The sequence below is a fragment of the Electrona antarctica genome (assembly GCF_951216825.1).
Source record: "Electrona antarctica genome assembly, chromosome: 3".
Taxonomy (NCBI): Eukaryota; Metazoa; Chordata; class Actinopteri; order Myctophiformes; family Myctophidae; genus Electrona; species Electrona antarctica.
This window is the reverse complement of record NC_136808.1, coordinates 22,499,403-22,520,454: the sequence shown is the minus strand read 5'-3', so window position 1 is coordinate 22,520,454 and position 21,052 is coordinate 22,499,403.

Here is a 21,052-nt window from a genome sequence, read left to right as displayed (position 1 = left end):
AATATGAGACGTGTGTGGACAAGATGACATTTTCCCTTCATTGTCAATGGCATTTAATGTTTGTGTTGTGGACATTTTGTGGGAACAAAAGCTGTATATAGGAGGCCCCTCAAAGAAATCACACCCGTGTGAAGTGAGGGGCGCTCTTATCATTATACATCATCATACATCATCTCATGAACAACTGAATTTAGTGATTGGTTAGCCGATTTGCTCGTCTACATATGATGTAAATCTTCCCTTCATTGTCAATGGCATTTAATGTGTTGCCACAAATTTACGTCATATTTGAGAGACACCAAATGTCTCCTTTCATTGTCAATGGCAAATATGAGACGTGAGGGGACAAAAGCTGCGCCCCTCAAAAACATATAAAATGTCAAACCTGCATACATCCAGCTTGGCCTTCTTCTACACCAGTGGTACCCCCCAAAATAATCATATTTGAACTGGGGACCCCCTGAAATGTGAGGCACTGGATTTATAGTTTGACTCGGTTCCACAGATACATATTGTAAAATTAGCGTTGTGAGCTTGTAGATCGGTGATGGTGATCGGTTTGCCTCTTTCTTATATTATTTGACAATTGAAGTCAGAAATGACTTAATCTAGCAGCCACAGTGGGCGCCCCTCACTTCACACAAGTGTGATTTCTAGATTTCTAGATTTTCATCTGGACAATTCTATTTTACTAATTCTCACAAAGTTGCTGATGTCTTACTAAACACAGTCGATTTTCACCCGGACAATTCTATTTTAGTAATTATTTTCATAATGTTGCTGATGTCTGAGGTGGGTGGGTCTTTCAGTACCTTCATGATGCTCAGTGACATCATAATGTTGCTGATGTCTGAGGTGGGCGGGTCTTTTAAGTACCTTCATGATGCACAGTGACATAATGTTGCTGATGTCTGAGGTGGGTGGGTCTTTCAGTACCTTCATGATGCTCAGTGACATCATAATGTTGCTGATGTCTGAGGAGGAGTAGGACTAAGGGGGGGGGGGGGGGGGGGGGTACTAGCTGTGAGTGTGGCCAATGACCAAATGAATAGAAAAAAATCACACCCGTGTGAACTGAGTGGTGCAGTGACGTCACACACTAACCATAGCAACCATGTGCTCACCTGTGCGTGGGGCCACGTACAGGTACACGGGTACATACACGGGTACACGGGTACAGACAAAGCTGGTTGTTGGAGTGGTTTGCACCACTCAACACTCAAAAACACAAATAAAAAGTACGGCATGACGTCACAGGTTAAACTCTATTCCTTGAGCTTTTGGGCCTGTGGCTCCCCGGCTATAAGTCAGAGAGAATATTATCAACAATATAATGAGATAGGCCTACATCCAAATTGATACTATGGAGCAGTGGCTTTCAACCAGTGGTCCAGGGACCACCAGTGGTCCTTGAGGTTCCAGGTGGTCCCCAGTTAAATGATGGAGAGTTGATAACCAAATGGACCCTTGTAGATCTTTAACTCTTGAGAGTGTAAAGTAGAAGGAAACCTGCATTGTATATGCTCTCAAGAGTTAAATTAATGTTAAACATCTGCAAATTATTTAATTTACAAGCAGTCTAAACAAATGTAGAAGAATTGTCATTTTGACCAACGTTTGCCTGTTATCTCTCCTATCCGTAGCAAGGATAAATGTCATCAAATGGTGGTCCGTGGCTCAAATGGGTCTGAGAGGCTAAATGTCATCAAATGGTGGTCCGTGGTAGCCTGGATCCAGCCCAAAGATCCCGCCCACTCTCTGAGAAAGCTACAGTCTGATAATCAGGCTAGGTCCGTGGCTCAAATGGGTCTGAGAGGCTAAATGTCATCAAATGGTGGTCCGTGGCTCAAATGGGTCTGAGAGGCTAAATGTCATCAAATGGTGGTCCGTGGCTCAAATGCTGAATAAAAAATTTACCTTGATATGAAAAGGGTTGAAAACCACTGGCATAAATTAGAGACACTGCCAGATCATAGATCTTGCTTCACGATCATGTTTTGTCTCACAACTTGTGAATCAATAGCGCCCCCATCTGGCGGAGTCAGGTATATAGAGTTATCTTAAAACGTTGGACGGAAAACTGGACAGTCCAATTTTACCTTTTTCACCCCCAGTCCCAGACCGTACCAACTTATATAAAAACACGGGGGTGTTAATGATTGAAAACGAGGCTTAATAAATACAATAACGTACTACAGATGCAGTAAGCATCATTTAATCAGGTCGTATATAAAAAACAACATTTTGGTTGTGCAATCCAAGCTCATGTATCAGTAGGTCTACATACATGGCATAATTTCATATGGTCATAAGATTGAAACCCCCTGTTGATAACTTAAATAATCCATTCGACCCCCCCCCCCACACACACACACGGCTCCACCCACGCCATTGGCATTTATTTCCACGTTGTTCTGTTTTGTGCAATTCAACATTTTTATTGCAATAATGATATCCGTTATTATTCTGGAATATTAAATAAATTCCCATATTTTCCGAAATCAGTGGAGGAGTTCACCTCCAAGTCGGCATAATAAGGAAAGTCCCCAATTATATTAAGCATGCTGTAGCGTACATCAAACAGGTAAAAGCTGATATAGCACATGGTGTGTTCTGTACGTGTTATGTTATATACTAATTATATTTGTTTATTTAGCACTCGTTTTCATGAATGCATCACGTGTAGGCCTACACGCTGCTGCCCTGTTTGTTATGTTCCCTGTTCGGCCTCCTGCATTATGTGCTAATTAAAAGCAGGTGCATGATATGGTACACACATCAGGTGAAATAACGCTACCAATGTGTGTTTTTTTTAAATTGTCAAGCTCAAGTCACAGTCCAAAAACATATGCATATGGATTAAAGTTCTCATGCAGTCGCACGACTGATTTCAGTCATTTGGATTCCATAGATGGAAGCCGGGCGTGTCTTCTGTGAAAGCATGCTGTGCACCGAAAACAGCCGATCGACAAGCTCACGGTGAGCTTGTAGATTGGCTATTTTCGGCCATTAGTTATTTTAAGATGAAAGAGTATTTGATTTTGAAGTGATCATCAAACTAACAAGTTTAGAAGCATCTTCCAGAAACATGAATGGTCTCAGAAATGTCATGATTTCTTCAGCTTCGTCGGCCTAAAACATCATCATTACACTTCCAGTCTTGATTTTATTTTGCTTTATTCCATGCATATGTAATAACTTAAAGGACCACTTCCAGCATTTTTCAACCAATCTTCATATAATAGGTCCTCACTAATAATTATGATAAAATGGCACGATTTTTTCCTACTCAGTCTGTGTCTCATAGGAGGGCTGTGGGCAGTTCAGAAACCCGTCCACCATCGTTAGGCAGATTTGTTTTTTACAATAATGTTTAGATTTATATTATCGTGAGACGATGGCATCTGTTTTCGCATTGCAACTTTTCAGGACTTGAAAGCCTGCAGTTTCTATTAGCTTGGATTCCACATCGATGATGTCACTGGCGGACGGGTTTCTGAACTGCCCACAGCCCTCCTATGAGACACAGACTGAGTAGAAAAAAATGGTGCCATTTATTTTATCATGATTATTAGTGATGACCTATTATATGAAGATAGGTTGAAAAGTGCTGAAGTGGTCCTTTAAAAAAGGCAGATAATGTGGATTGTCAGGCTGTATCCCAAGTAAGTTTGTCTTGGACAGCCACGAATGAAATGTCATGAGTCTACTATTGTTGCCAACAATCACTTACTGTAGCAGTGATACAGTATGAGTTGATTCTATTATTATTTTTTATTATTAAATGCTTGACATGCTATTGCTGGTATCAAGTCGGGCTAAATGGGCTGATACCAGTTTAGAATAAGCTATTGGTGTTGATAATGATACTGCAGTCTGATAATCCAAGGACACATCATTTCTGTCTTCCCACTAAATTGAGCAAATTGTCTTGCTCAGTGTAGTGAGAGACACCAAACAGCTACAGTTCAACTCAAGAGAAACCCTGCCTGATATCATTGCCACAGCTCCCTCTAGTGAGCTGCGGGAAGAACGTTACCAGCATATAAATTAGAACCACAGCCACATACTTGCATGTGTTGTTTGATGGAAACAATGAAGTCTAAAATGTAATTTGAGTCCTATATCTGCCTTGTGCTTTTTAATTGTGTCAACGCTATAGAATAGATCAACTTAATATCAGTAGAGTATTTAATTCTACGCCAAGTGCCAACACAAAGCAATACATCTTTTATTAAGACATGCAGAAACCTTACGGGAAACATTTCATGTGCTGTTGATTTGCCCATGTTCCATCTTCCATTAGATTTGCACCGTGTTCTTGCCTGTGGGCATCTGAATGTTTTTTTTCTCCTACCCAGTTGTACTTAAATGGGATAGTTCAGATTTTTTTTAACTTAAGCTGTATGGAATACTTGACATTAATATAGTGGTTGCAACTGTAATAATTGATTGCCGGAGTCCTGTGATGGGAGTTCTGCTCTGGTTTTGGTCAATTTTAAGTAGTTCTGGTCATTTTGTGGGGGGCACTGGGGCCACGCAGTGAAAGTAAATTAATTCACAAAACTAACGTAATTTGTATTTCTAAAATATTAGCGCAACTTTCGTTCAACTTTGACCCCTCTATCACATGGAACTAATCTTTTGGGCGTAGTGATATGGACACAAAAAACATAGTTCCGTGTGATAGAGGTGTAAAAAATGAAGGAAAGTTGCACTAATATTTTAGAAATAGGTCAACAATACAAATTACTTTTGTGGATTAATTTACTTTTAATGCGTGGCCCCCTGTGCCCCCCACAAAATGACCGGAACTACTTAATATTGACCAAAACCAGAGCAGAACTCCCACCACGGGACTCGGGACAATCAATTATTACAGTTGCAACCACTACTGTATATTAATGGCAAGTATTTCATACAGCTTAAGTTAAAAAAACTATCCCTTTTAAAAGAAAACGTAATAAAATATTAATGATCAAAGGGGGGACCCTCCCAGAAGCAAAGATTTGAGTTAAAAACGTTCACTGTGAAAGTGTGAAATAATATAAATTCATAAGATTTGCACACATTTAAAAATATAATCGCAGAACTGCTGTATAAGCATGAGCTTGTAGATCTGCAATTTTTCAACAGCTAAAGTTTAAAATAATGGTTAAAGTGGCTAAAAGCTATATGGTGACACAGATGCGTCCTCATCAGGTCTAAATGGGTTAACCGTTAACAACCCCAAGAGTACACATTTACCCCCTCCAAAAAAATTCCCAAACGCCCATCCTATAGGATCCTTTTGATTTTCCTCTGTCGATCTGAATGAGGCATTGTATATGATGACTTTATCATTTGAAAGTTTCAGGAATGTCCTATAAAGACAGGCTCTTTTTTTCCCTTTCCCACAGAAGCGCTCGGCCACCGGTCAAAAAGCCCGTCTGCCAGAGCCTGAAGAGACATCGGACCAAGAGAGCGCATAGAGGTTTTAGAATGACAATACCTCAACATCCTCATCTTACATACTGTGTTCATTATTTAGAATGACAATACCTAAACATCCTCATCTTACATACTGTGTTCATTATTTAGAATGACAATACCTAAACATCCTCATCTTACATACTGTGTTCATTTTTCTTTTTTTTGGGAAACTGTTGGATCACTGTTGGGTGGGGTTTTGGGGTGGAGTAGGGGCTGCTTTGCTTTCACAAATCAGATTATGGGACAAAAGCGGTTCGTTGTCATGAGATTTTCTTTTGCTTTTACTCCATGCTTTTACTCCATCGACAGTGCCTCCAGGGGAAGGTATTCACCACCAGCCAGCCAGCCTGCCCTGTGTGCCTCCAGGACAAGGTGTTCAGCACCAGCCAGCCAGTCTGCCCTGAGTGCCTCCAGGGGAAGGTATTCACCACCAGCCAGCCAGCCTGCCCTGAGTGCCTCCAGGGGAAGGTATTCACCACCAGCCAGCCTGCCCTGTGTGCCGCGCACCGGTGGAAGGTGTGCTCGACGCCCTACTGCGGAACATGTTCCTGGGGCAGGTGCTTGATTCCATCTCAGGTCTGTACTGTTTTTTTACATATATTTATCTTTTTTTTAGCTTTGCTTTGCTTTCACACTGTTTCACAAATCAGATTATGGGACAAAAGCGGTTCGTTGTCATGAGATTTTCTTTTGCTTTTACTCCATGCGAAGATGCTGACCTGTCAGCACACCTTCCATCGACAGTGCCTCCAGGACAAGGTGTTCAGCTCCAGCCAGCCAGCCTGCCCTGTGTGCCTCCAGGACAAGGTGTTCAGCTCCAGCCAGCCAGCCTGCCCTGTGTGCCTCCAGGGCAAGGTGTTCAGCACCAGCCAGCCAGCCTGCCCTGTGTGCCTCCAGGGGAAGGTGTTCAGCACCAGCCAGCCAGTCAGCCCTGAGTGCCTCCAGGGGAAGGTATTCACCGCCAGCCTGCCCTGTGTGCCCCCAGGGGAAGGTGTTCAGCACCAGCCAGCCAGTCTGCCCTGAGTGCCTCCAGGGGAAGGTATTCACCACCAGCCAGCCAGCCTGCCCTGTGTGCATCCAGGGGAAGGTGTTCAGCACCAGCCAGCCAGTCTGCCCTGAGTGCCTCCAGGGGAAGGTATTCACCACCAGCCAGCCAGCCTGCCCTGTGTGCCTCCAGGGGAAGGTGTTCAGCACCAGCCAGCCAGTCTGCCCCGAGTGCCTCCAGGGGAAGGTATTCACCACCAGCCAGCCAGCCTGCCCTGTGTGCCTCCAGGGGAAGGTATTCACCACCAGCCAGCCAGCCTGCCCTGTGTGCCTCCAGGGGAAGGTATTCACCACCAGCCAGCCAGCCTGCCCTGTGTGCCTCCAGGGGAAGGTATTCACCACCAGCCAGCCAGCCTGCCCTGAGTGCCGCGCACCGGTGGAAGGTGTGCTCGACGCCCTACTGCGGAACATGTTCCTGTGGCAGGTGCTCGATTCCATCTCTAAAACATTTTGGGAGCCCCTCTTGATGCTTTTGCCTCAAGTGCCCCTTCCCCCCCAAAGAAAAATCATGTAAGGTGGCTGAATGATAAGCAGACGTTCTTTCTTCTGGTGGATTCCACAGAGCACCACAGGGAGACGTCTACAGTGGCCTGCCAAACGGAGGGACAGCGGCAGCCTGTAGTCAAGTTGCACCGTATAGGTGTAAGCACTGTATCCAGGGGAAGGTGTTCAGCACCAGCCAGCCAGTCTGCCCTGAGTGCCTCCAGGGGAAGGTATTCACCACCAGCCAGCCAGCCTGCCCTGTGTGCCTCCAGGGGAAGGTGTTCAGCACCAGCCAGCCAGTCTGCCCCGAGTGCCTCCAGGGGAAGGTATTCACCACCAGCCAGCCAGCCTGCCCTGTGTGCCTCCAGGGGAAGGTATTCACCACCAGCCAGCCAGCCTGCCCTGTGTGCCTCCAGGGGAAGGTATTCACCACCAGCCAGCCAGCCTGCCCTGTGTGCCTCCAGGGGAAGGTATTCACCACCAGCCAGCCAGCCTGCCCTGAGTGCCGCGCACCGGTGGAAGGTGTGCTCGACGCCCTACTGCGGAACATGTTCCTGTGGCAGGTGCTCGATTCCATCTCTAAAACATTTTGGGAGCCCCTCTTGATGCTTTTGCCTCAAGTGCCCCTTCCCCCCCAAAGAAAAATCATGTAAGGTGGCTGAATGATAAGCAGACGTTCTTTCTTCTGGTGGATTCCACAGAGCACCACAGGGAGACGTCTACAGTGGCCTGCCAAACGGAGGGACAGCGGCAGCCTGTAGTCAAGTTGCACCGTATAGGTGTAAGCACTGTATCCAGGGGAAGGTGTTCAGCACCAGCCAGCCAGTCTGCCCTGAGTGCCTCCAGGGGAAGGTATTCACCACCAGCCAGCCAGCCTGCCCTGTGTGCCTCCAGGGGAAGGTGTTCAGCACCAGCCAGCCAGTCTGCCCCGAGTGCCTCCAGGGGAAGGTATTCACCACCAGCCAGCCAGCCTGCCCTGTGTGCCTCCAGGGGAAGGTATTCACCACCAGCCAGCCAGCCTGCCCTGTGTGCCTCCAGGGGAAGGTATTCACCACCAGCCAGCCAGCCTGCCCTGTGTGCCTCCAGGGGAAGGTATTCACCACCAGCCAGCCAGCCTGCCCTGAGTGCCGCGCACCGGTGGAAGGTGTGCTCGACGCCCTACTGCGGAACATGTTCCTGTGGCAGGTGCTCGATTCCATCTCTAAAACATTTTGGGAGCCCCTCTTGATGCTTTTGCCTCAAGTGCCCCTTCCCCCCCAAAGAAAAATCATGTAAGGTGGCTGAATGATAAGCAGACGTTCTTTCTTCTGGTGGATTCCACAGAGCACCACAGGGAGACGTCTACAGTGGCCTGCCAAACGGAGGGACAGCGGCAGCCTGTAGTCAAGTTGCACCGTATAGGTGTAAGCACTGTTTTATTTACTGCTGGTGTAAACCTGTAGTGAAGTTGTACAGGGTAGCAATAGTGTTTTATTTAAATACAATAATGCTTTCCCCAGAATACGCTCACCCCGGGTCAAATGGCACATGCACTGTGATCTCAAAGTGTACACAAATAGTAAAGGTGCAGTAGTTACACATACAAAATCATGGCATGTGTTTTCATGTTATACAATAGGCATGTCACTCAGCATCTATCTATGGATATATATATGCAAACGGGAGTCCCATCATCCTCAGACTTAGGGTAATACAGTACCCCACATATACAGGAGTGAGTTCAAAGAACTAGGCTGTCCCAGAGAGGGATCTGTAAGCAACAAGGAATCCAGAAGGTTTGTATATTAAAGGTTCATTTATATAGAAAAGATGCACACACACACACCAAACTACAATTAGTAAAGAAAAAATGAAAAATAACAAAAACAAGGAAGGGGATATGCTGATAACCAAACACACTACAACCACCTTTAAGAGGGGTGCTAAGAGTCCAGGCACTGAGGACAGGAATTGAGGCAAAAGGAACACCATTTTGATGTTGACCGTTTAAGAAGGTCAGATAATGAACCAGGGCATAGTCCCATCCTGGCATTGAGCTAAACAAACACATTGAACATAAGGTAATGGACCAGGGCACATTCACATCCTGGTATTTAAAGGTAATACAAATTATTAATTCAAAAATGAAATATAATTAAAAAATAATGCACAAGGGAGATTTCAGATGAAAATTTAGAACAGTACCACTCTTTGCGAGGAATAACACATCATGGTGATGTTGAAAAATGTTTTTGGTATAACCCGTCCAAGCCCAAATCTAAGCAGGCCACATCTAAGAAAATTAAAGACTCATATTGAGCAAGAGCACAATTAAATAGGCCCCTTCCCGGGGGGTGCGTAAAGCCCCAACTTAGCTCCAGTGGAACTAACCGTCCAACGGAAAACACCAATACCACTTGGGTTTTTTTCTCCGTCTCTCAGAGCGCTTTGGCGCGTGCGTGCGTGCGTGCGTGCGTGTGCGTGCGTGTGTGCGTGCGCGCGTGACAAGTGTCAGAATTTAGAGCTATGACTGCTCCGGGGTAAAAGCTATTTTTCAGTCTGTTTGTTCTTGCATTTATGACCTTTTATAGCGCCTCCCTGAGGGCAGACGTTCCAACACGTGCACACGTGTTGGAACGCATCCGGCTGGGTGACAGCAGACTGATGGGCTGGCGCTTTGGCACGGGGGGTCAGATATGGAATGAATTCTGTACTGGCCATACATTTGTATTTGATATGGACATCACAATGCACAAGTATGCACAAGTATGCACAAGTATGCAAGTACAATTCGTAGATGCATTGCTTACAGTAAGTTAGCACAAGTGCAAAATGGAGCATGTCTTGAGTGTACAGGGTTTGATGAGGGCCCAGGTCGAGCCGGGCCTTAAGTTTCTGGCCTGTTGAGAACTCTAGTTTTCGCCGGCTGCCGGGCGTGGCTGCACTAATCATTTTAAAGGGCGGCCCTGCCTAGAGTTTGATTGGACAGTTTCAGTCACAAGGGAGACATCAAAAAGGAAGGACGGCTGGGGGGGATCAACATATGGAATGTCAGAACAGTTCAGCTCCATATATGGAGATGGAGGCGTAATGTCATAAGGCGTGACCATATATGGAGGCGTGCTGTCACGAGGTGTGACCATATATGGAGGTGTGGCGTGACACACGGAAATGCAGGTTTTCATAGTAAATGCGACCTACTGTCGCAATAATATACTGCCACTATACACTATATAATATACAGCCGATTTCGCCGATTCAATACAGAGATACAGGTCGAATGGGGTGCTCAGTTTGGGGCTCTCTCCACTGAAAATGGGTTACGAAATTGTGGGATAATATTATATATATATATATATATATATATATATATATATAGCGCGTTACTTACTTGGAGTCACTGAGGTTGAAGTCATACACAAGGCAGGTAGGTAGAAAGAGACGCCTGAAAGAGTAAATATAAACATTAGGATACAAACATAAGCTGCATAGGAGGAACAACACAATGAAATCAAGTTCAACTGTCCGCCAAAATACCTTTTGTTCGATTAAATCAACTGTACATTTAGTCGACTAAAACTAGACTAACACTAAAACATTCCAGGTGACTAAAATGTTTCAATAGACTATGACTAAAATAGAAATTTGCTGCCAAAAACAACACTGCCACACAGACAACACCATGTAGAGAAGAGACCCACCATGAAGTTCGTTAGCCTTTCCTTCGGGAACTGCCCATAGATCCGAAGTCCCGTTAGTCCGAACATGCATTAAGGTTGGCGAACATGCACTGCTCCCGTGCTTCACGGCACCTTTCCTTCTCCAAGGCCATGAACTCGGCCACCGTCAAATCAGGAAAATCTTTGTTCATCTTGCATAGGAAGGCACACTGTGTTGTGGCGGATAATAATTTCCATTAAATGACTCAACCGGCAGGCTAAACATGGGAGCTAAAAACTAACTGTAATGACGCGCGATAAAACAATGATAAAATGATTCATATCCAAACGAGCTCATAAGTTTAAAATGTTTATATAGTTCAGTGCACCAAATATTACAATACAATAAATAAATATATATACATGCAATAAATATGTGCAAAGAATCTAATAAATAACAATCAAACAGTGAGCAAACAAAACGTGAATGAATCAAACTATCAAATAAAGTGCATGTGCGGTCAACAAAATGTATCCTCCCAGCTCACCCTGCCTCTAAGTTCAAACAGCCTTAGAGTGAGCTGTTACAGAGCTGTTACAACTACCGGTGGCCACCCACAGAGACGCTCCCACCAATAATGGAGCGTCAATGCGGTGCCCACACCCATCACCAACCAAGTGAAAATTACTATAACTAAGCACTCTTTGGCTCCTACACTCTGGATTCCGTTTATTATGTTCATGCCTGATGGATAATATTAAGACATTGGTTCTTTGTGAATGGAGTTTTCATGTGCCCTGTGTCCTGCATAGGCCTACTGTATTTTTCATGTCACGATGTCCCACTGATTTTCATATCACTTCTCCCCCACTCGTTAGATAGCTCTTTGTCTTTATGTTTTAGCCTCGAGTGGCGCCCCATTATCTTCTATATCTGGGAATGACATGTTTGTGGAGTCAGGCCCCGTTAATCTTTGCATTTCTCATAATAACGGCTGTGGACTACAATTTACTTTTAGGACTACAATGCCCATGTTTCCTGGATTACAGGAAATGACAGCTTTTCTGAAATTGCCACGTCTCAGTCGCGACATACCAAAGCCTACACGGGTTGTGCAGTCGACGCGTTGTGATTGGCCAGTCGTTGTGATTAACAACATATTGTTAGTATAATATATATATACAATATATATATCTATATATTATAGGGGCATTAAAATAAGAAAAAACAGAAACCTAACCTCAAGAAAACTATACCTAACCCTAACCTTAACCTCAGTAAACTTAACTTGCCCAAGGGCGTGGTTATAAACACAACCCGTGTAGGAATTAGTATATACAGTAGCCTCTCAGTCTCACCATTAGTAAACCTCCCATCCTACAGATGTCACCATTATTCACTTTTGTTAACCTCCAACACCAAAAATAGAATACTTCCTGGTGTCAAAAGGTTGTTTTGATTAATGTACTGTATAATGATTCCACTGATGTTGTGTCAGTGGGAGACTTTTTCGATGCTGTATTTGGATGTACATTCTACTCCCCAGAAAATATAATCATTTGAAAATCATTTGAAAACTTGTGTCGCTGGTGTGGACTCCTTTCATTGCGTCGTGTCAAAGTTTCTTCTTGGTTTTTCCAGCCGTAAGGTGACTGTATAATTTAGAGAGAAAAGAGGGAAAACGTATGACAACAAACATTGAAACGGTTGCACAGAAAAAAACTCTCATGAAGGCAAAAACGTCACATTTTAGTCACCTGGAATCTTTTAGTGTTTAGTCTAGTTTTAGTCGACTAAATATCATAAGATTTTAGTCGACTAAATCTACAGTTGATTTAGTCGACTAAAATGTATTTCGGACGTTGATGCCGTCGTAATGATTGTTTTTACACTTGCTGAAAATAGCCCATCTACAAGCTCACAATGTTGTGAGCTTGTAGATCGGCTATTTTCAGCATGCAAAAGGACTATAAAATGACTTAACGTTTTAGTCTAGTTTTTATTTGTTGACGAAATTGTCAGTATATTTAGTCTTAGTTTTAGTCATCATAGCTTAGTTTTCATTTAGTTTCCATTTAGTTTTCGTCAGTGGAAAAAGGTAGTCGACGAACATTTTTCGTCTTAGTTTTAATCGACGAAATCAACACTGCACACTTGCACAGGTACGTGTGCAGCTTTGAAACATAAGCTTCAAACCTCACTTCACAAAACAAATTAGTTATAGGGTTATCCTAAAACTCCATCCCAGGCCAGAACACATCTTCTCCCTGCTCATTTTGAATGGCTCAGGCTAGAGGAAATAGCTTCATTTAGACCTGAGGATGATTCTACAAATGTCTACTAAATCCTGACAGTTTTCTGAAAAACCTCATGTTTCTACGTATATCAGTGGTTCTCAAACTATTTCATGTCAAGGAGCCCCAAAAATATATGTAATTGGCTGCCGACCCCCATCTAAAAATATGCTGTTCCAGAGACCCCCCCCCCCCCCCCCAGAAGCAAAGATATATATATATTCAAAGATTTGCACCACAGTTTCACGATTTTTAAAAAATAGCAGAACTGCAAGCTCATAGCGCGGCACTCGGTGCTGCACTATATATGAGCTTGTAGATCTGCTATTTTTCAATAGCTAAAGTAGAACATAATGTTTAAAACACTAAAAGGGGTTCCCGCCCAACTGTGTATGGTCCACAGGATACAAAACAAGGACACCCCGAAATACCTTCGTGACTACTTTTCTAAGGTTAGCAACGTTTATAATAATTTCACAAGACGTAGTACCACAGACCTTGTACCTATACATTTTAGTAGCGCTGTGGGGAAAAACTCCTTTTTATACTCTGCAGCTGTAAGGTGGAATGAGTTGCCCAAAAAGATTAAAACTACCAGCGCCGCTATCACATTTAAGTCCTCCCTGAAGTTATGGCTGAATAGCAGTTGGACATAACTTAGAACATCATATCTTCTGCTTTAGATGCCCCAACCTTTTATTTATTTATTTTTAATTGTAAATGTTTTTTCTTTTTTCTTTACTAGTCTAAACTATAGTACAATTAATGAATGTATATCCTTTACCTATTGCATATCCTGTATTTGTTATGTCTCTTGTGCGTGCGTGCGTGCGCGCGCACGCACACACACACACACAAAACACAAAGGCTAAAAAAGGGGAAAATAATAATTATTTAATTGAACTAACTAATTCCCAAAACACTCACATAGACAGGCTCAGACACGCTCATTTATTGTTTTTTATTTTTAACGGACTGCAATGGAAATAAGCCGTTGGCTTTCTTGCATTATCCCTTTGATGGTGGTGTATATGTATGTGTATTCTCTGTACATGTAACATTGTCAATAAACATATCAATCAATCAATCAACTGACCGAAAGATGGCAGGGAGCTCATTTTTAAAGAGTTTTGGAGTTCATTCCACAAAGTTGGGCCAGACAGAGAAAGCTGTCTTGTCCAACTCTGTCTGAGCCTGAGGAACCTTGAGCCTTAAGAAATCACTAGAGCGGGTCTGATAGGTGCAGTTGTGACATGGAACAAATATAGTCAGGGAGCATCCCAGGCTTCCCAGCAATGGCTTTATATAAAAATAGGTGCCATGTGCTTATCTCGCCTCTCAGTCAGAGAGGATAATAAAAGTGCACAATGGTGGGTACCATAATTACCAGTAGTCCACCGCAAGGCAGAGTGGTAGACAGTGTCTAGCCGCTTTAAAAGTGAAGGAGCAGCAGACCTATAAACAATGTCCCCGTAGTCCAGGACCGAGAGGAAAGTGGTCTGGTCTCAATAATAGCTTTTTTACTGGAATTTGGAAAACAGAATTTATTGCTATACAGAAAACCTAGTTTTTTGTCTTAGTTTGGAGACAAGATCAACAATATGAAATTTAAAAAAGTTTATCGTCAAGCCAGATGCCAGATTTAAAACGAGTCTTAGCTCAACCAGGGCATCCTGGAGAGTATTAAAAGCAAGCTGCAGGTTCTCAACGGCAACCTCAACAGAATCGGCAACTGCCAACACAATATAAAACTGTGTCGTCCGTGTAAAGATGGGATTGACAATCCTTGGAAACAATATATAAAAAGTACAGGACCTAAAAACCGATCCCTGCGGGACCCCTGAAAAAACAGGAAAAGACAGGAAAGCAGATTGAGAATTACCAGCCTTTACAGACTGGTATCTATCAAATAAGTAGTTATGAAACCAATCTAGAGTAACGTTATTAAAGCCAATATCATGCAATTTTTGCAGAAGTAGTAGCACATGATTGACTGTGTCAAAGGCTTTAGAAAGGTCCACAAACAGGGACATTATGACTTGTGTGGAACTGTTGTGGGGATGCTTGTAGTTGTGTTGTCAGACTCGACGGCCATCACAGGGCTGGACATGGTCACCTCCATGATAATCACCACCCCGATGATGACCAGGAACAAGCCGATAACCACCGCAGCAAGCTTTCTGTGGTAACTGATGCGGTCCACGATCGACGGTCTCCGCCTCTTCACCGATGCTCGGCTCTGAAATGAAACGAAATGTTCCCTTTTCAACAACACCAAGTATATGCAAGTTTCCTGAAACATCCTACTATAGACATGCCCAAAAGTGTGTGTGTGTGTGTGTGTGTGTGTGTGTGTGTGTGTGTGTGTGTGTGTGTGTGTGTGTGTGTCCACGTCCACGTGGGAGAGTGGAGACCCGGGTTCGAATCCTGGGGGCTTTACAACATGTGTGTGCATGTGTCTGTAGTTCAGGGACGTGCACACATAGACATCAAAGGGGGCCTCAGCCCCTGCCCTTTTACCCGTCTGTAAAAACAACGGCCCTCTCCAGACCACGAATGCAACATTTACTGTGGTGAAAGAAATGCAAATGCCACTCCTCTCCTTTCCATGCCATGCTGGAAGGCAGCATTCAGGATAATTGCTTTTTTCAGAAGTCTCCTGAGTTTGAACACAGCATTTTGCGTTGAACACATTTGTTTAGAAATCCATGTCGTACACCGCATCTCCACTAGCTAAAGAGTGCTGGGCTGTGCCCCGAAAATAGCTGATCTACAAGCTCTCAACGCGTTGCAGCGTGACGTGAGCTTGAAGATCTGCTATTTTTGTCCAAAAGTGCCCTCCGGAGTTCAGCCCCTGCCTCTAACACTCTCTGCACGTCCCTGCTGTGGTTTCAAACTTGATGGGCATCACAGAGGATCCGAGTGGGAAGTCGGGTCACCTGATGTGACATCATCAATATAACTATACACTCTGGCGCCTGCTGGCCTACTGGTCCAGGCACATATAGGCTCTTGCCTGACAGCGTGTCGTGTGTTCGAATCCCGTTCATGACGACCTTTGCTGCGTGTCTCCCTTTCTCTCTCTCCCTCTTTCATGTCAGTCTTCACTGTAACTATCAATAAAGGCACAAAAGCCAAAAACAAATCTTTAAAAAATATATATAACTACACTCCATACTTTCAGCATGCCTGATGGAAATCCATATAGCCTACAGGCATAAGAGGGGTGTAGCGCACCAATGTATTGCATATATTTCCCAACATGCATCATTCCAGACTTGCAATGTTCGAGAGTAAACTGGTGCTGGTGGTGGTACAAACAATGACTTAATTTCCCATAGAGTCCACATTATAGGGACCCTGCTCTGACCCCTTTCAGAACCACTAATCTAGACCAGTGGTTCCCAAAGTGGGGTCCAGGGACCCCCAGAGGTACCTGAGGGAGTTCCATGGGGTCCCCAGCTAAATGATAGTTTGTAACCAAATGGACCCGTATGGGTCTGTAACTCAGAGAGTGTACAAATGGAACCAAATTATTTGGTTCCATTTGTACACTCTCAGAGTTAAATTAACATTGATTTTCCAATATATATTGGGGGTCCCAGAGATAGAAATGCCATTAAATGGGGGTCTGTAGATTAATATGCATGTCAAACTGGGGGCCCTTGAAATTAAAATGGTTGAGAGTCACTGCTAGTGCCGTAAAAATCTTCTCCTATGGGGGTCCCTGGCATATATTTTCTAGTGGGGGTCCACGGGCTAATGAGTGTAAATTTGGGGGTCCTTGACATGAAAAAATTTGGGAACCACTGGTCTAGACCAGGGGTTCTCAACCTTTTTGGCCGGGGACCCCCGGAAATGCTTTGGCAATGTCTCAGGACCCCCGCGTAGCGCGCCACCGAGTGGCGCGCTACGAGCTTGTAGGTCTGCTATTTTTGAAAAATCGTGAAAATAAAATTTAAAAAAAAAACTTTTTTTTGAAAATAATTTGGGGACCCCCCAAAATAATTTGGCGACCCCTCGAGGGGTCGCGACCCACGGGTTGAGAACCCCTGGTCTAGACCATATAACTTAACTCACCGTATGTTTTGGTCGCTCCGTCTTCTTGTCTATCTTTGAGACATTATCTGAACGCTCCCCTGTCTTGTTCTCCGGTTTGTCCTTCATCAGGCTCTCCTCCTGCTCAGGCTCTCCTTCTGCCTGCTCCTGCACTGTGCTTAGACCAGCTTTACGGTCAGCCTGGACAAGAGGAGTGACATAACTGTTAACCCATTCTGGGCGGGAACCCCTTTTGGTGTTTTAAGCATTATTTGGGGTCCTTGACATGAAATATTGAGCACCACTGATACAGAAACATAGGTATTTCAGAAAACTGTCAAGACATTTTTTAAATTTCAACATCAGAGAGAGAGAGAGAGAGATAGAGAGAGAGTTCTCGGATGTTCTCGGATGTCGGCTAAATCACAGGTGATAACCTGTGATTCAGCCGATTCAGCCTTTGGCTCAACGCCGGCAAGACCAAGGAGATGGTTGTGGATTATCGCAGGAGCAAGAGGGTCACTCTGGTCTCTAGTATCATTCGATGGGGAGACGGTGGAGATCGTGGGCAGCTGGGAGTGCACCTGAACAAACGACTGGACTGATGTCCTCTACACCAGTGGTTCCCAAACTTTTTCATGTCAAGGACCCCCTAATTGACACTAATGAGCCTGCGGAAACCCCATTTGAAAATATATGCCAGGGACCCCCATAAGAGAAGATTTTTACGGCTCTAGCAGTGATTTTCAACTCGTTTCATTTCAAGGACCCCCAGTTTGACATGCATTAGGCTACGGACCCCCATTTAATGGCATTTCTATCTCTGGGACCCCAATTTATATGTAAAATCAATGTTAATTTAACTCTGAGAGTGTTGCAGACACTGAATGGAAGGGTCCATTTGGTTCCAAAATATAATTTAGCTGGGACCCCACTTTGAGAACCACTGCAGCACACAATTAAGGGCCGAGTAGAGTGTTCTTTCTGAGGAGGCTGAGGTCCTTTGGTGTGTGTAACGTGGTGCTGCAGATGTTCTATCAGTTTGTGATGGCTAGCTCTCTCTCCTTTGCAATTGCATGCTGGGAGGGTTACATTAATGCCTGGGGACACCTGAGGGAAGCTGATGGGCGGAGGAGGTGATGAAGGTGCATATAGCAAAGAAGCCGGATGCTATTAGACAACAACTCTCTAATCACCTTCACTTGGAGACTGTGAGAGGTTTAGAAGCAGGAGTAGGCCGGCCTAATGATATTGTAGATTAATCTTTCCCGTAGGCCTAGGGACGACCAATGGTATTTTGTGCCGCTTGCTCGCTAGCTATGAAGATGTATGACGAGTCGCACCATGGTTGCTCTCAGCTCACAGCAACATTTCTCAGAATTTAGTGTTTTAATTACAGCAAGTACAGCATCTTGCAATGGGCCTGGTCCACAAGATTCGATACACCACCAAGATACCCATGTACCTGTCTAAATACTTCCTTAATGTCTGAAGTCCACACCCACAACACCAGAGGGAGTTCAACAAACCATGTGCAACCCAGATTCGGCACAAACAAGGGACTAAATTAATTTCACTCCTATGCCACAAAAATGTGGAACGCCCTACCAACTGTCATTAAGACATGTGAATCCCGTGACTCCTTCAAAACCGCTCTCAAAGGGCACCTACGGACGGCTGCAATTCAAAACTGGCCCCCGTAAAATCTGAATCCCCCACCCACCCCTTTATGTTTTTTCCCCCCTTTTACCTCCTGATTCCCTGTTTTTGGCTGAAATGTAAATTTGTATGTCTCTAATTGTTATGATGAATTGAAAACGGTGGACCCTCTTGTAAACAAGTGTAATGCTTTATGGTGTCCACTCACAGTTAACCGTTTTTGTATTGAGTTGTGCTTGAAATGTACTGTAATTCTGCAAACTGTTAATAAATACTTCAATCAATCAAAAAGAAACAAGCAGTTCAGTATGGTATGGTGGTACGGGCACACATCATTATTAGACATGTTTACATGTGCACTCCTTTGTTTTTTCCTTTGTCTTGCACTATATGCTATAGCAATGCTGAGAGGGTGTATAGTGTTTGTATGTTGATCATTATCATATATTTTTTTGTCAACTTACTGGTGTCTTTCCACCATGCTGTATCTACACTAGCCCGGCCCTGTAACCTGTATTTGTAACTAGTGCTTTGGTGACTTACGATCTTATCTTATAGTCTTATCTTACTAATACTGTTGTATTTCTACTGTTATTACCACTTCAACTTACAATAAGAGCTTTACACTGCTTTCATGCCTGTCAATTAAGAACTAATTTAAAAATGCTACTATTGGTTTAAAAGCTTTGAATACATTTCAGATCTTCTGCTACATTATGAACCATTCATACTTTTCAGGTCATCTGGGACAGTTTTGCTTTTTGAACCCAGAGTCAGAACTAAATGTTATGTATGTACCGTATATCTGGAACAAAAACTGCATGTCTGCTACAATTAACTCTCATTTTGCCGTTGCCTTTTGTTGAGATTTTTGATTAATGTCTTGTGCTGCACACAGTGCACACTGCACAGTATATTTATTTTGGCTTTTTGAGCTTGTATCCAAATGTTATTGTACAATGTGTTTCTTTTGTACTTTGCCTTAATGCTCTTAATGTTTTGTGTCTCGAAATGTGCTATAATTGCCTTGCTTTACCTTAACACCGCTACACTACTGTACCATGCCATCTAAAAACAATATAGTGGTTCATACATTTATACAATAACTATCTAAGATGGAACACATATCTCTTTAACATGTCCAATAATAAAAGTCCGGACTCACCATGTTTAATAGACGGCTTCTTCAAGTTCAGGTTAAAGTCCGAGAGAGAGAGAGAGAGAGAGAGAGAGAAAGAAAAGACTGTTTTGGCAACATGAGAGGCTTATTCCTACAGACAGTGGTGGTGGTGGACAAAGTACACAACCACCTTACTTGAGTCAAAGTAGTAAAGTGTTCAAATTCAAAAGTAGGCTACATTTTTCACCCTCTATAACCAACTGCCACATGAATTGCTTTACACAAAAGAAATGGCTGTAAAAACTTCGGCAATAGAATTGACAAAAAGGACAGCCATTCATTGTCATCATTTTCAAAAAAAATCAGCATAACACAACACAACATAGCACGCACACACACACACACACACACACGCGCGCGCGCACACACAACACACGCACACAGAGACACTGTGTAGGAGGCTAGACAGTGGAACTGCTGTAGATGCAGATTCCTGATCAACCACACTATCTCAGTTACACTGTCCCATCATTTAACACTGATAAGTTAACTATAAAATACTGTATTCATTTCCAACCAAAAGCCTTCATACATATGGGAGGTCGGGTTTCGATCCCCGGCCATACCAAAGACTGCATGTAAAAATGGGACACAATGCCTCCCTCCCTGCTTGGCACTCAGCAGCAATGGGTTGGATTGAGGGGTCAGTCCCTGCTTGGCACTCAGCATCAATGGGTTGGATTTGGGGGTCAAATCAACTAATCAAATGATTCCCGAGTGCGGCACGGCTGTGGTTCACCGCTCCAAGAGATGGGTCAAATGCGGAGAACAAATTTCACTGCGGTAACGAGTGTGACAAATCGTACGACTTTGATTTTGACAATCAAAATCAGTTGAAAATATTTAATTTCGATCTGGTGTCATAAATTAAACTTAGTGTTGATATTGCACACTGATCCTATCAAGAAAATGGAACTTCATGTGAAAAAGGTTGCTGACGTGCTGTAGGCGAATACCAGACGAGTCGCCCCGGGGGTACAGCCGGCGGAACTGCGCGGCCTGCAGGTATTCCTAAAGTAACCTAAGTAAATTATGCTTAAACGGTTAAACCTAACCTTATTCCTAACCTTAACCTCAGTAAAACTATGCCTAACCCTAAACTTATGTCTAACTTTATTCTCAGTAAAACAACATAAAGAATACAAGAACCGCGGCACCGAGCGGTCGGCATGAGGTCAGCGGAAAAATAGAGGGGCGAGATGGTTTAGGGGCGAGTCGGGCGACGGTACCTGATACCCTGTAG